Genomic DNA, 13,601 nt, shown 5'->3' with positions numbered 1-13,601 from the left:
GACACAGGAAACGCTCAAAACATAGACAGTACTAAGACTCAGTCTTCCTGTACTTAAGTCGGTACTGTGTCTCTTATATTTAATTCCGATGCAATTTCTGTGATTCATCGTCACTGTGAAGGTCCAAGGGATACAGTAAACCTGCTGAGGTGCCTCGGATTGTAAAACTGGTGACACAGGAAACGCTCATAACATAGACAGTAGGAAGAATCAGTCATCCTGTTCTTAACTCGGCACTGTGTCTCTAATATTTAATTCCGATGCAATTTCTGTGTTTCATCGTCAATGGGAAGTTCCAAGGGATACAGTAAACCTGCAGAGGTGCATCGGAATGTAAAACTGGTGACACAGGAAACGCTCAAAACATAGACCGTAAGAAGACTCAGTTTCCTTGTACTTAAGTCGGCGTTGAGTCTCTTATATTTAATTCCGATGCAATTTCTGTGTTTCATCGTCAATGGGAAATTCCAATGGATACAGTAAACCTGCAGAGGTCCATCGGAATGTAAAACTGGTGACACAGGAAACGCTCAAAACATAGACAGTAGGAAGCCTCAGTCTTCCTGTACTTAAGTTGGCATTGTGTCTCTTATATTTATTTTTCGATGCAATTTGTGTGTTTCAACGCCAATGGGAAGGTCCAGGGGATACAGTAAACCTGCAGAGGTGCATCGGAATGTAAAACTGGTGACACAGGAAACGCTCAAAGCATTGACTGTAAGAAGACTGTTTTCTTGTACTTAAGTCGGCATTGTGTCTCTTATATTTAATTCCGATGCAATTTCTGTGTTTCATCTTCAATGGAAAGGTCCAAGGGATACAGTAAACCTGCAGAGGTGCATCAGAATGTAAAACTGGTGACACAGGAAACGCTCAAAACATAGACAGTAGGAAGACTCAGTCTTCCTGTACTAAAGACGGCATTGTGTCTCTTATATTTATTTCCTATGAAATTTCTGTGTTTCATCGTCAACGGGAAGGTCCAAGGGATATAATTAACAAGCAGATGTGCATCGGAAAGTAAAACTGATGACACAGGAAACGCTCAAAACATAGACAGTAGGAAGACTTAGTCTTCCTGTACTTAAGTCGGCATTGTGTCTCTTATATTTAATTCCGATGCAATTTCTGTTTTCCATCGTCAATGGGAAGGTCCAAGGGATACAGTAAACCTGCAGAGGTGCATCGGAATGTAAACTGATGAGACAGGAAGCGTTTAAAACATAGACAGTAGGAAGGCTCAGTCTTCCTGTATTTAAGTCTGCATTGTGTCTCTTATATTTAATTCCGACGTAATTTCTGTGTTTCATCGTCAATGGGAAGGTCCAAGGGATACAGTAAACCTGCAGAGGTACATCAGAATGTAAAACTGGTGACACAGGAAACTCTCAAAACATACAAAGTAGGAAGACTCAGTCTTCCTGCACTTAAGTCGGCATTGTGTCTCTTATATTTAATTCCGATGCAATTTCTGTGTTTCATCGTCAATGGAAAGTTCCAAGGGATACAGTAAACCTGCAGAGGTGCATCGCAATTTAAACCTGGTGACACAGGAAACGCTCAAAACATAGACCGTAAGAAGACTCAGTTTACATCTACTTAAGTCGGCGTTGTATCTCTTATATATAATTCCGATGCAATTTCTGATTTTCATCGTCAATGGGAAGTTCCAAGGGATACAGTAAACCTGCAGAGGTGCATCAGAATGTAAAACAGGTGACACAGGAAACGCTCAAAACATAGACCGTAAGAAGAATCAGTTTTCTTGTACTTAAGTCGGCGTTGTGTCTCTTATATTTAATTCCGATGCAATTTCTGTGTTTCATCGTCAATGGGAAGGTCCAATGGATACAGTAAACCGGCAGAGGTCCATCGGAATGTAAAACTGGTGACACAGGAAACGCTCAAAACATAGACAGTAGGAAGACTCAGTCTTCCTGTACTTAAGTCGGCATTGTGTCTCTCATATTTATTTCGATGCAATTTGTGTTTCATCGCCAATGGGAAGGTCCAGGGGATACAGTAAACCTGCAGAGGTGCATCGGAATGTAAAACTGATGAGACAGGAAACGCTCAAAACATAGACAGTAGGAAGACTCAGTCTTCCTGTACTTAAGTCTGCATTGTGTTTCTTATATTTAATTCCTATGAAATTTCTGTGTTTCATCGTCAATGGGAAGGTCCAAGGGATACTGTAAACCTGCAGAGGTGCATCAGAATGTAAAACTGGTGACACAGGAAACGCTCAAAACATAGACAGTAGGAGACTTAGTCTTCCTGTACTTAAGTCGTCATTGTGTCTCTTATATTTAATTCCGATGCAATTTCTGTGTTTCATCGTCAATGGGAAGTTCCAAGGGATACAGTAAACCTGCAGAGGTGCATCGAACTTTAACCCCGGTGACACAGGAAACGCTCGAAACATAGACCGTAAGAAGACTCAGTTTAGATGTACTTAAGTCGGCGTTGTATCTCTTATATATAATTCCGATGCAATTTCTGATTTTCATCGTCAATGGGAAGGTCCAAGGGATACAGTAAACCTGCAGAATGTAAATCTGGTGACACAGGAAACGCTCAATACGTAGACAGGAGGAAGACTCAGTCTTCCTGTACTTAAGTCGGCATTGGGACTCTTATAGTCATTTCCGATTAAATTTCTGTGTTTCATCGTGAATGGGAAGGTGCAAGGGATACAGTAAACCTGCAGAGGTGCATCGGAATGTAAAACTGGTAACACAGGAAACGCTCAAGACATAGACCGTAAGAAGACTCAGTTTTCTTGTACTTAAGTCGGCGTTGTGTCTCTTATATTTAATTTCGATGCAGCTTGTGTGTTTCATCGCGAATGGGAAGGTCCAAGGGATACAGTAAACCTGCAGAGGTGCATCGGAATGTAAAACTGGTGACACAGGACACAATCAAATCATAGACAGTAGGAAGACTCAGTCTTCCTGTACTTAAGTCGGCATTGGGTCTCTTATTTTTATTTCCGATGAAATTTCTGTGTTTCATCGTCAATGGGAGGGTCCAAGGGATATAATAAACAAGCAGAGGTGCATCGGAAAGTAAAACTGATGACACAGGAAACGCTCAAAACATAGACAGTAGGAAGACTTGGTCTTCCTGTACTTAAGTCGGCATTGTGTTTCTTATATTTAATTCCGATGCAATTTCTGTTTTTAATCGTCAATGGGAAGGTCCAAGGGATACAGTAAACCTGCAGAGGTGCATCGGAATGTAAAACTGATGACACAGGAAACGCTCAAAACATAGACAGTACTAAGACTCAGTCTTCCTGTACTTAAGTCCGCACTGTGTCTCTTATATTTAATTCCGATGCAATTTCTGTGATTCATCGTCACTGTGAAGGTCCACGGGTACAGTAAACCTCCTGAGGTGCATCGGCTTGTAAAACTGGTGACACGGGAAACGCTCAAAGCATAGACAGTAGGAAGACTCAGTCATCCTGTTCTTAACTCGGCACTGTGTCTCTAATATTTAATTCCGATGCAATTTCTGTGTTTCATCGTCAATGGGAAGTTCCAAGGGATACAGTAAACCTGCAGAGGTGCATCGGAATGTGAAACTGGTGACACAGGAAACGCTCAAAACATAGACTGTAAGAAGACTCAGTTTTCTGGTACTTATGTCGGCGTTGTGTCTCTTATATTTAATTCCGATGCAATTTCTGTGTTTCATCGTCAATGGGAAGGTCCAATGGATACAGTAAACGTGCAGAGGTCCATCGGAATGTAAAACTGGTGACACAGGAAACGCACAAAGCATAGACAGTAGGAAGACTCAGTCTTCCTGTACTTAAGTCGGCATTGTGTCTCTTATATTTAATTCCGATGCAATTTCTGTGTTTCATCGTCAATGGAAAGGTCCAAGGGATACAGTAAACCTGCAGAGGTGCAGCAGAATGTAAAACTGGTGACACAGGAAACGCTCAAAACATAGACAAGAGGAAGACTCAGTCCTCCTGTACTTAAGTCGGCATTGTGTCTCTTATATTTAATTCCGATGCAATTTCTGTGTTTCATCGTCACTGGAAAGGTCCAAGGGATACAGTAAACCTGCCGAGGTGCATCAGAATGTAAAACTGGTGACACAGGAAACGCTCAAAACATAGACAGTAGGAAGACTTGGTCTTCCTGTACTTAAGTCGGCATTGTGTTTCTTATATTTAATTCCGATGCAATTTCTGTTTTTAATCGTCAATGGGAAGGTCCAAGGGATACAGTAAACCTGCAGAGGTGCATCGGAATGTAAAACTGATGACACAGGAAACGCTCAAAACATAGACAGTACTAAGACTCAGTCTTCCTGTACTTAAGTCCGCACTGTGTCTCTTATATTTAATTCCGATGCAATTTCTGTGATTCATCGTCACTGTGAAGGTCCACGGGTACAGTAAACCTCCTGAGGTGCATCGGCTTGTAAAACTGGTGACACGGGAAACGCTCAAAGCGTAGACAGTAGGAAGACTCAGTCATCCTGTTCTTAACTCGGCACTGTGTCTCTAATATTTAATTCCGATGCAATTTCTGTGTTTCATCGTCAATGGGAAGTTCCAAGGGATACAGTAAACCTGCAGAGGTGCATCGGAATGTGAAACTGGTGACACAGGAAACGCTCAAAACATAGACCGTAAGAAGACTCAGTTTTCTGGTACTTATGTCGGCGTTGTGTCTCTTATATTTAATTCCGATGCAATTTCTGTGTTTCATCGTCAATGGGAAGGTCCAATGGATACAGTAAACGTGCAGAGGTCCATCGGAATGTATAACTGGTGACACAGGAAACGCACAAAGCATAGACAGTAGGAAGACTCAGTCTTCCTGTACTTAAGTCGGCATTGTGTCTCTTATATTTAATTCCGATGCAATTTTGTTTTCCATCGTCAATGGGAAGTTCCAAGGGATACAGTAAACCAGCAGAGGTGCATCGGAATGTAAACTGATGAGACAGGAAACGCTAAAAACATAGACAGTAGGAAGACTCGGTCTTCCTGTACTTAAGTCTTCATTGTGTCTCTTATATTTAATTCCGATGCAATTTCTGTGGTTCATCGTCAATGGGAAGGTCCAAGGGATACAATAAACCTGCAGAGGTGCATCAGAATGTAAAACTGGTGACACAGAAAACGCTCAAATTATAGACAGTAAGAAGACTTAGTCTTCCTGTACTTAAGTCGGCATTGTGTCTCTTATATTTAATTCCGATGCAATTTCTGTGTTTCATCGTCAATGGCAAGGTCCAAGGGATACAGTAAACCTGCAGAGGTGCATCAGAATGTAATCCTGGTGAAACAGGAAACGCTAAAAACATAGACCGTAAGAAGAGTCAGTTTTCATGTACTTAAGTCGGCGTTGTATCTCTTATATATAATTCCGATGCAATTTCTGATTTTCATCGTCAATGGGAAGGTCCAAGGGATACAGTAAACCTGCTGAGGTGCATCGTATTGTAAAATTGGTGACAAGGGAAACGCTCAAAACATAGACATTAGGAGGACTCAGTCATCCTGTTCTTAACTCGGCACTGTGTCTCTAATATTTAATTCCGATGCAATTTCTGTGTTTCATCGTCAATGGGAAGTTCCAAGGGATACAGTAAACCTGCAGAGGTGCATCGGAACGTAAAACTGGTGACACAGGAAACGCTCAAAGCATAGACCGTAAGAAGACTCAGTTTTCTTGTACTTAAGTCGGCGTTGTGTCTCTTATATTTAATTCCGATGCTATTTCTGTGTTTCATCGTCAATGGGAAGGTCCAATGGATACAGTAAACCTGCAGATGTGAATCGGAATGTAAAACTGGTGACACAGGAAACGCTCAAAACATAGACAGTAGGAAGACTTATTCTTATTGTACTTAAGTCGGCATTGTGTCTCTTATATTTAATTTCGATGCAATTTGTGTGTTTCATCGCCAATGGGAAGGTCCAAGGGATACAGTAAACCTGCAGAGGTGCATCGGAATGTAACACTGGTGACACAGGACACGCTCAAATCATAGACAGTAGGAAGACTCAGTCTTCCTGTACTTAAGTCGGCAATGTGTCTCTTATTTTTATTTCCGATGAAATTTCTGTGTTTCATCGTCAATGGGAGGGTCCAAGGGATATAATAAACAAGCAGAGGTGCATCGGAAAGTAAAACTGATGACACAGGAAACGCTCAAAACATAGACAGTAGGAAGACTTGGTCTTCCTGTACTTAAGTCTGCATTGTGTATCTTATATTTAATTCCGATGCAATTTCTGTTTTTAATCGTCAATGGGAAGGTCCAAGGGATACAGTAAACCTGCAGAGGTGCATCGGAATGTAAAACTGATGACACAGGAAACGCTCATAACATAGACAGTACTAAGAATCAGTCTTCCTGTACTTAAGTCGGCACTCTGTCTCTTATATTTAATTCCGACGCAATTTCTGTGTATTCATCGTCACTGTGAATGTCCACGGGATACAGTAAACCTGCTGAGGTGCATCGGATTGTAAAACTGGTGACAAGGGAAACGCTCAAAACATAGACACTAGGAGGACTTAGTCTTCCTGTACTTAAGTCGGCATTGTGTCTCTTATATTTAATTGCGATGCAATTTCTGTGTTTCATCGTCAATGGGAAGTTCCAAGGGATACAGTAAACCTGCAAAGGTGCATCGGAATTTAAACCTGGTGACACAGGAAACGCTCAAATCATAGACCGTAAGAAGACTGAGTTGTCATGTAGTTAAGTGGGCGTTGTATCTCTTATATATAATTCCGATGCAATTTCTGATTTTCATCGTCAATGGGAGGGTCCAGGGGATACAGTAAACCTGCAGAGGTGCATCGGAATGTAAAACTTGTGACACAGGAAACGCTCAAACCATAGACAGTACTAAGACTCAGTCTTCCTGTAGTTAAGTCGGTACTGTGTCTCTTATATTTAATTCCGATGCAATTTCTGTGATTCATCGTCACTGTGAAGGTCCAAGGGATACAGTAAACCTGCTGAGGTGCATCGGATTGTAAAACTGGTGACAAGGGAAACGCTCAAAACATAGACACTAGGAGGACTCAGTCATCCTGTTCTTAACTCGGCACTGTGTCTATAATATTTAATTCCGATGCAATTTCTGTGTTTCATCGTCAATGGGAAGTTCCAAGGGATACAGTAAACCTGCAGAGGTGCATCGGAATGTAAAACTGGTGACACAGGAAACGCTCAAAACATAGACCGTAAGAAGACTCAGTTTTCTTGTACTTAAGTCGGCGTTGTGTCTCTTATATTTAACTCCGATGCAATTTCTGTGTTTCATCGTCAATGGGAAGGTCCAATGGATACAGTAAACCTGCAGAGGTACATCGGAATGTAAAACTGGTGACACAGGAAACCCTCAAATTATAGACAGTAGGAAGACTCAGTCTTCGTGTACTTAAGTCGGCATTGTGTCTCTTATATTGAATTCCGATGCAATTTCTGTGTTTCATCGTCAATGGAAACGTCCAAGGGATACAGTAAACCTGCAGAGGTGCATCAGAATGTAAAACTGGTGACACAGGAAACGCTCAAAACATAGACAGTAGGAAGACTCAGTCTTCCTGTTCTTAAGTCAGCATTGTGACTCTTATATTTATTTCCTATGAAATTTCTGTGTTTCGTCGTCAACAGGAAGGTCCAAGGGATATAATTAACAAGCAGATGTGCATCGGAAAGTAAAACTGATGACACAGGAAACGCTCAAAACATAGACAGTAGGAAGACTTAGTCTTCCTGTACTTAAGTCGGCATTGTGTCTCTTATATTTAATTCCGATGCAATTTCTGTTTTCCATCGTGAATGGGAAGGTGCAAGGGATACAGTAAACCTGCAGAGGTGCATCGGAATGTAAACTGATGACACAGGAAACGCTCAAAACATAGAGAGTAGGAAGACTCAGTCTTCCTGTACTTAAGTCGGCATTGTGTCTCTTATATTTAATTTCGATGCAATTTGTGTGTTTCATCGTCAATGGGAAGGTCCAATGGATACAGTAATCCCGCAGAGGTCCATCGGAATGTAAAACTGGTGACACAGGAAACGCTCAAAACATAGACAGTAGGAAGACTCGGTCTTCCTGTACTTAAGTCGGCATTGTGTCTCTTATATTTATTTCCTATGAAATTTCTGTGTTTCATCGTCAACGGGAAGGTCCAAGGGATATAATAAACAAGCAGATGTGCATCGGAAAGTAAAACTGATGACACAGGAAACGCTCAAAACATAGACAGGAGGAAGACTTAGTCTTCCTGTACTTAAGTCGGCATTGTGTCGCTTATATTTAATTCCGATGCAATTTCTTTTTCCATCGTCAATGGGAAGGTCCAAGGGATACAGTAAACCTGCAGAGTTGCATCGGAATGTAAACTGATGAGACAGGAAACGCTCAAAACATAGACAGTAGGAAGACTCAGTCTTCCTGTACTTAAGTCTGCATTGTGTATCTTATATTTAATTCCGATGCAATTTCTGTGTTTTATCGTCAATGGGAAGGTCCAAGGGATAGAGTAAACCTGCAGAGGTGCATCGGAATTTAAACCTGGTGACACAGGAAACGCTAAAAACATAGACCGTAAGAAGAATCAGTTTTCATGTACTTAATTCGGCGTTGTATCTCTTATATATAATTCCGATGCAATTTCTGATTTTCATCGTCAATGGGAAGGTCCAAGGGATACAGTAAACCTGCAGATGTGAATCGGAATGCAAAACTGGTGACACAGGAAACGCTCAAAACATAGACAGTAGGTAGATTCAGTCTTCCTTTACTTAAGTCGGCGTTATGTCTCTTATATTTAATTTCGATGCAATTTGTGTGTTTCATCGCCAATGGGAAGGTCCAACGGATACAGTAAACCTGCAGAAGTGCATCGGAATGTAAAACTGGTGACACAGGAAACGCTAAAAATATTAACCGTAAGATGACTGTTTTCTGGTACTTAAGTCGGCATTATGCCTCTTATATTTAATTTCGATGCAATTTCTGTGTTTCATTGTCACTGTGAAGGTCCAACTCATACAGTAAACCTGTTTAGGTGCATCGAAATGTAAAACTGGTGACACAGGAAACGCTCAAAACATAGACAGTAGGAAGACTTAGTCTTCCTGTACTTAAGTCGGCATTGTGTCTCTTATATTTAATTCCGATGCAATTTCTGTGTTTCTTCGTCAATGCGAAGGTCCAAGGGATGCAGTAAACTTGCAGAGGTGCATCGGAATGTAAAACTGATGACACAGGAAACGCTCAAAACATAGACAGTACTAAGACTCAGTCTTCTTGTACTTAAGTCGGCACTGTGTCTCTTATATTTAATTCCGATGCAATTTCTGTGTTTCATCGTCAATGGGAAAGTCCAATGGATACAGTAAACGTGCAGAGGTCCATCGGAATGTAAAACTGGTGACACAGGAAGCGCTCAAAACATAGACAGTACTAAGACTCAGTATTCCTGTACTTAAGTCGGTACTGTGTCTCTTATATTTAATTCCGATGCAATTCCTGTGATTCATCGTCACTGTGAAGGCCCAAGGGATACAGTAAACCTGCTGACGTGCATCGGATTGTAAAACTGGTGACACGGGAAACGCTCACAACATAGACAGTAGGAAGACTCAGTCTTCCTGTACTTAAGTCGGCATTGGGACTTTTATATTCATATCCGATTAAATTTCTGTGTTTCATCGTGAATGGGAAGGTGCATGGGATACAGTAAACCTGCAGAGGTGCATCGGAATGTAAAACTGGTGACACAGGAAACGCTCAAACATAGACAGTAGGAAGACTCAGTCTTCCTGTACTTAAGTCGGCATTATGTCCCTTATATTTAATTACGATGCAATTTGTGTGTTTCATCGAGAATGGGAAGGTCCAAGGGATACAGAAAACCTGCAGAGGTGCATCGGAATGTAAAACTGGTGACACAGGAAACGCTCAAAATATTGACCGTAAGAAGACTGTTTTCTGGTACTTAAGTCGGCATTGTGTCTCTTATATTTAATTCCGATGCTATTTCTATGTTTCATCGTCAATGGGAAGGTCCAAGGGATAGAGTAAACCTGCAGAGGTGCATCGGAATGTAAAACTGGTGACACAGGAAACGCTCAAATCAAAGACAGTAGGAAGACTCAGTCTTCCTGTACTTAAGTCGGCATTGTGTCTCTTATTTTTATTTCCGATAAAATTTCTGTGTTTCATCGTCAATGGGAGGGTCCAAGGGATACAACAAACAAGCAGAGGTGCATCGGAAAGTAAAACTGATGACACAGGAAACGCTCAAAACATAGACAGTAGGAAGACTTAGTCTTCCTGTACTTAAGTCGGCATTGTGTCTCTTATATTTAATTCCGATGCAATTTCTGTTTTTAATCGTCAATGGGAAGGTCCAAGGGATACAGTAAACCTGCAGAGGTGCATCGGAATGTAAAACTGATGACACAGGAAACGCTCAAAACATAGACAGTACTAAGACTCAGTCTTCCTGTACATAAGTCGGCACTGTGTCTCTTATATTTAATTCCGAAGCAATTTCCGTGATTCATCGTCACTGTGAAGGTCCAAGGGATACAGTAAACCTGCAGATATGAATCGGAATGTAAAACTGGTGACACAGGAAACGCTCAAACATAGACAGTAGGAAGACTCAGTCTTCCTGTACTTAAGTCGGCATTTTGTCTCTTATATTTAATTTCGATGCAATTTGTGTGTTTCATCGCCAATGGGTAGGTCCAAGGGATACTGTAAACCTGCAGAGGTGCATCGGAATGTAAAACTGGTGACACAGGAAACGCTAAAAACATAGACAGTACTAAGACTCAGTCTTCCTGTACTTAAATCGGTACTGTGTCTCTTATATTTAATTCCGATGCAATTTCTGTGATTCATCGTCACTGTGAAGGTCCAAGGGATACAGTAAACCTAATGAGGTGCATCGGATTGTAAAACTGGTGACCCGGGAAACGCTCAAAACATAGACAGTAGGAAGACTCAGTCTTCCTGTACTTAAGTCGGCATTGAGACTCTTATATTCATATCCGATTAAATTTGTGTGTTTATTCGTGAATGGGAAGGTGCAAGGGATACAGTAGACCTGCTGAGGTGCATCGGAATGTAAAACTGGTGACACAGGAAACGCTCAAGACATAGACAGTAGGAAGACTCAGTCTTCCTGTACTTAAGTCGGCATTATGTCTCTTATATTTAATTTCGATGCAATTTGTGTGTTTCATCGCCAATGGGAAGGTCCAAGGGATACAGTAAACCTGCCGAGGTGCATCGGATTGTAAAACTGGTGACACGGGAAACGCTCAAAGCATAGACAGTAGGAAGACTCAGTCATCCTGTTCTTAACTCGGCACTGTGTCTCTAATATTTAATTCCGATGCAATTTCTGTGTTTCATCGTCAATGGGAAGTTCCAAGGGATACTGTAAACCTGCAGAGGTGCATCGGAATGTGAAAATGGTGACACAGGAAACGCTCAAAACATAGACCGTAAGAATACTCAGTTTTCTGGTACTTAAGTCGCCGTTGTGTCTCTTATATTTAATTCCGATGCAATTTCTGTGTTTCATCGACAATGGGAAGGTCCAATGGATACAGTAAACGTGCAGAGGTCCATCGGAATGTAAAACTGGTGACACAGGAAGCGTTCAAAACATAGACAGTAGGAAGACACAGTCTTCCTGTACTTTAGTCGGCATTGTGTCTCTTATATTTAAATTCGATGCAATTTGTGTGTTTCATCGCCAATGGGAAGGTCGAGGGGATACAGTAAACCTGTAGAGGTGCATCCGAATGTAAAACTGGTGACACAGGAAACGCTCAAAACATTGTCTGTAAGAAGACTCTTTTCTTGTACTTAAGTCGGCATTGTGACTCTTATATTTAATTCGGATGCAATTTCTGTGTTTCATCGTCACTGTGAAGGTCCAAGGGATACAGTAAACCTGTAGAGGTGAATCGGAATGTAAAACTGGTGACACAGGAAACGCTCAAACTATAGACAGTAGGAATACTCAGTCTTCCTGTACTTAAGTCGGCATTGTGTCTCTTATATTTAATTCCGATGCAATTTCTGTGATTACTCGTCACTGTGAAGGTCAAAGGAATACAGTAAACCTGCAGAGATGCATCAGAATGTAAAACTGGTGACACAGGAAACGCTCAAAACATAGACCGTAAGAAGACTCAGTTTTCTTGTACTTAAGTCGGCATTGTGTCTCTGATATTTAATTTCGATGCAATTTGTGAGTTTCATCGCCAATGGGAAGGTCCAGAGGATACAGTAAACCTGTAGAGGTGCATCGGAATGTAAAACTGGTGACACAGGAAATGCTCAAAACATTGACTGTAAGAAGACTCAGTCTTCCTGTACTTAAGTCTTCATTGTGTCTCTTATATTTATTTCCTATGAAATTTCTGTGTTTCATCGTCAACGGGAAGGTCCAAGGGATATAATAAACAAGCAGATGTGCATCGGAAAGTAAAACTGATGACACAGGAAACGCTCAAAACATAGACTGTAAGAAGACTCAGTCTTCCTGTACTTAATTCGGCATTATGTCTCATATTTAATTTCGATCCAATTTGTGTGTTTCATCGCCAATGGGAAGGTCCAAGGGATACAGTAAACCTGCAGAGGTGCATCGGAATGTAAAACCGGTGACACAGGTAACGCTCAAATCATAGACAGTAGGAAGACTCAGTCTTCCTGTACTTAAGTCGTCATTGTGTCTCTTATATTTATTTCCGATGAAATTTCTGTGTTTCATCGTCAATGTGAGGGTCCAAGGGATATAATAAACAAGCAGAGGTGCATCGGAAAGTAAAACTGATGACACAGGAAACGCTCAAAGCATAGACAGTACTAAGACTCAGTCTTCCTGTACTTAAGTCGGCACTGTGTCTCTTATATTTAATTCCGAAGCAATTTCTGTGATTCCTCGTCACTGTGAAGGTCAAAGGGATACAGTAAACCTGCTGAGGTGCATCGGATTGTAAAACTGGTGACACGGGAAACGCTCAAAGCATAGACAGTAGGAAGACTCAGTCATCCTGTTCTTAACTCGGCACTGTGTCTCTAATATTTAATTCCGATGCAATTTCTGTGTTTCATCGTCAATGGGAATTTCCAAGGGATACAGTAAACCTGCAGAGGTGCATCGGAATGTAAAACTGGTGACACAGGAAACGCTCAAAACATAGACCGTAAGAAGACTCAGTTTTCTGGTACTTAAGTCGGCGTTGTGTCTCTTATATTTAATTCCGAAGCAATTTCTGTGTTTCATCGTCAATGGGAAGGTCCAATGGATACAGTAAACGTGCAGAGGTCCATCGGAATGTAAAACTGGTGACACAGGAAACGCTCAAAACATAGACAGTAGGAAGACTCAGTCTTCCTGTACTTAAGTCGGCATTGTGTCTTATATTTAATTTCGATGCAATTTGTGTGTTTCATCGCCAATGGAAGGTCCAGGGGATACAGTAAACCTGCAGAGGTGCGCCAGACTGTAAAACTGGTGACACACGAAACGCTCAACACATAGACAGTAGGAAGACTCAGTCTTCCT

The sequence above is a fragment of the Schistocerca nitens genome, unplaced genomic scaffold (assembly GCF_023898315.1).
Source record: "Schistocerca nitens isolate TAMUIC-IGC-003100 unplaced genomic scaffold, iqSchNite1.1 HiC_scaffold_363, whole genome shotgun sequence".
NCBI lineage: Eukaryota > Metazoa > Arthropoda > Insecta > Orthoptera > Acrididae > Schistocerca > Schistocerca nitens.
Note: the sequence above shows the minus strand (reverse complement) of the source record.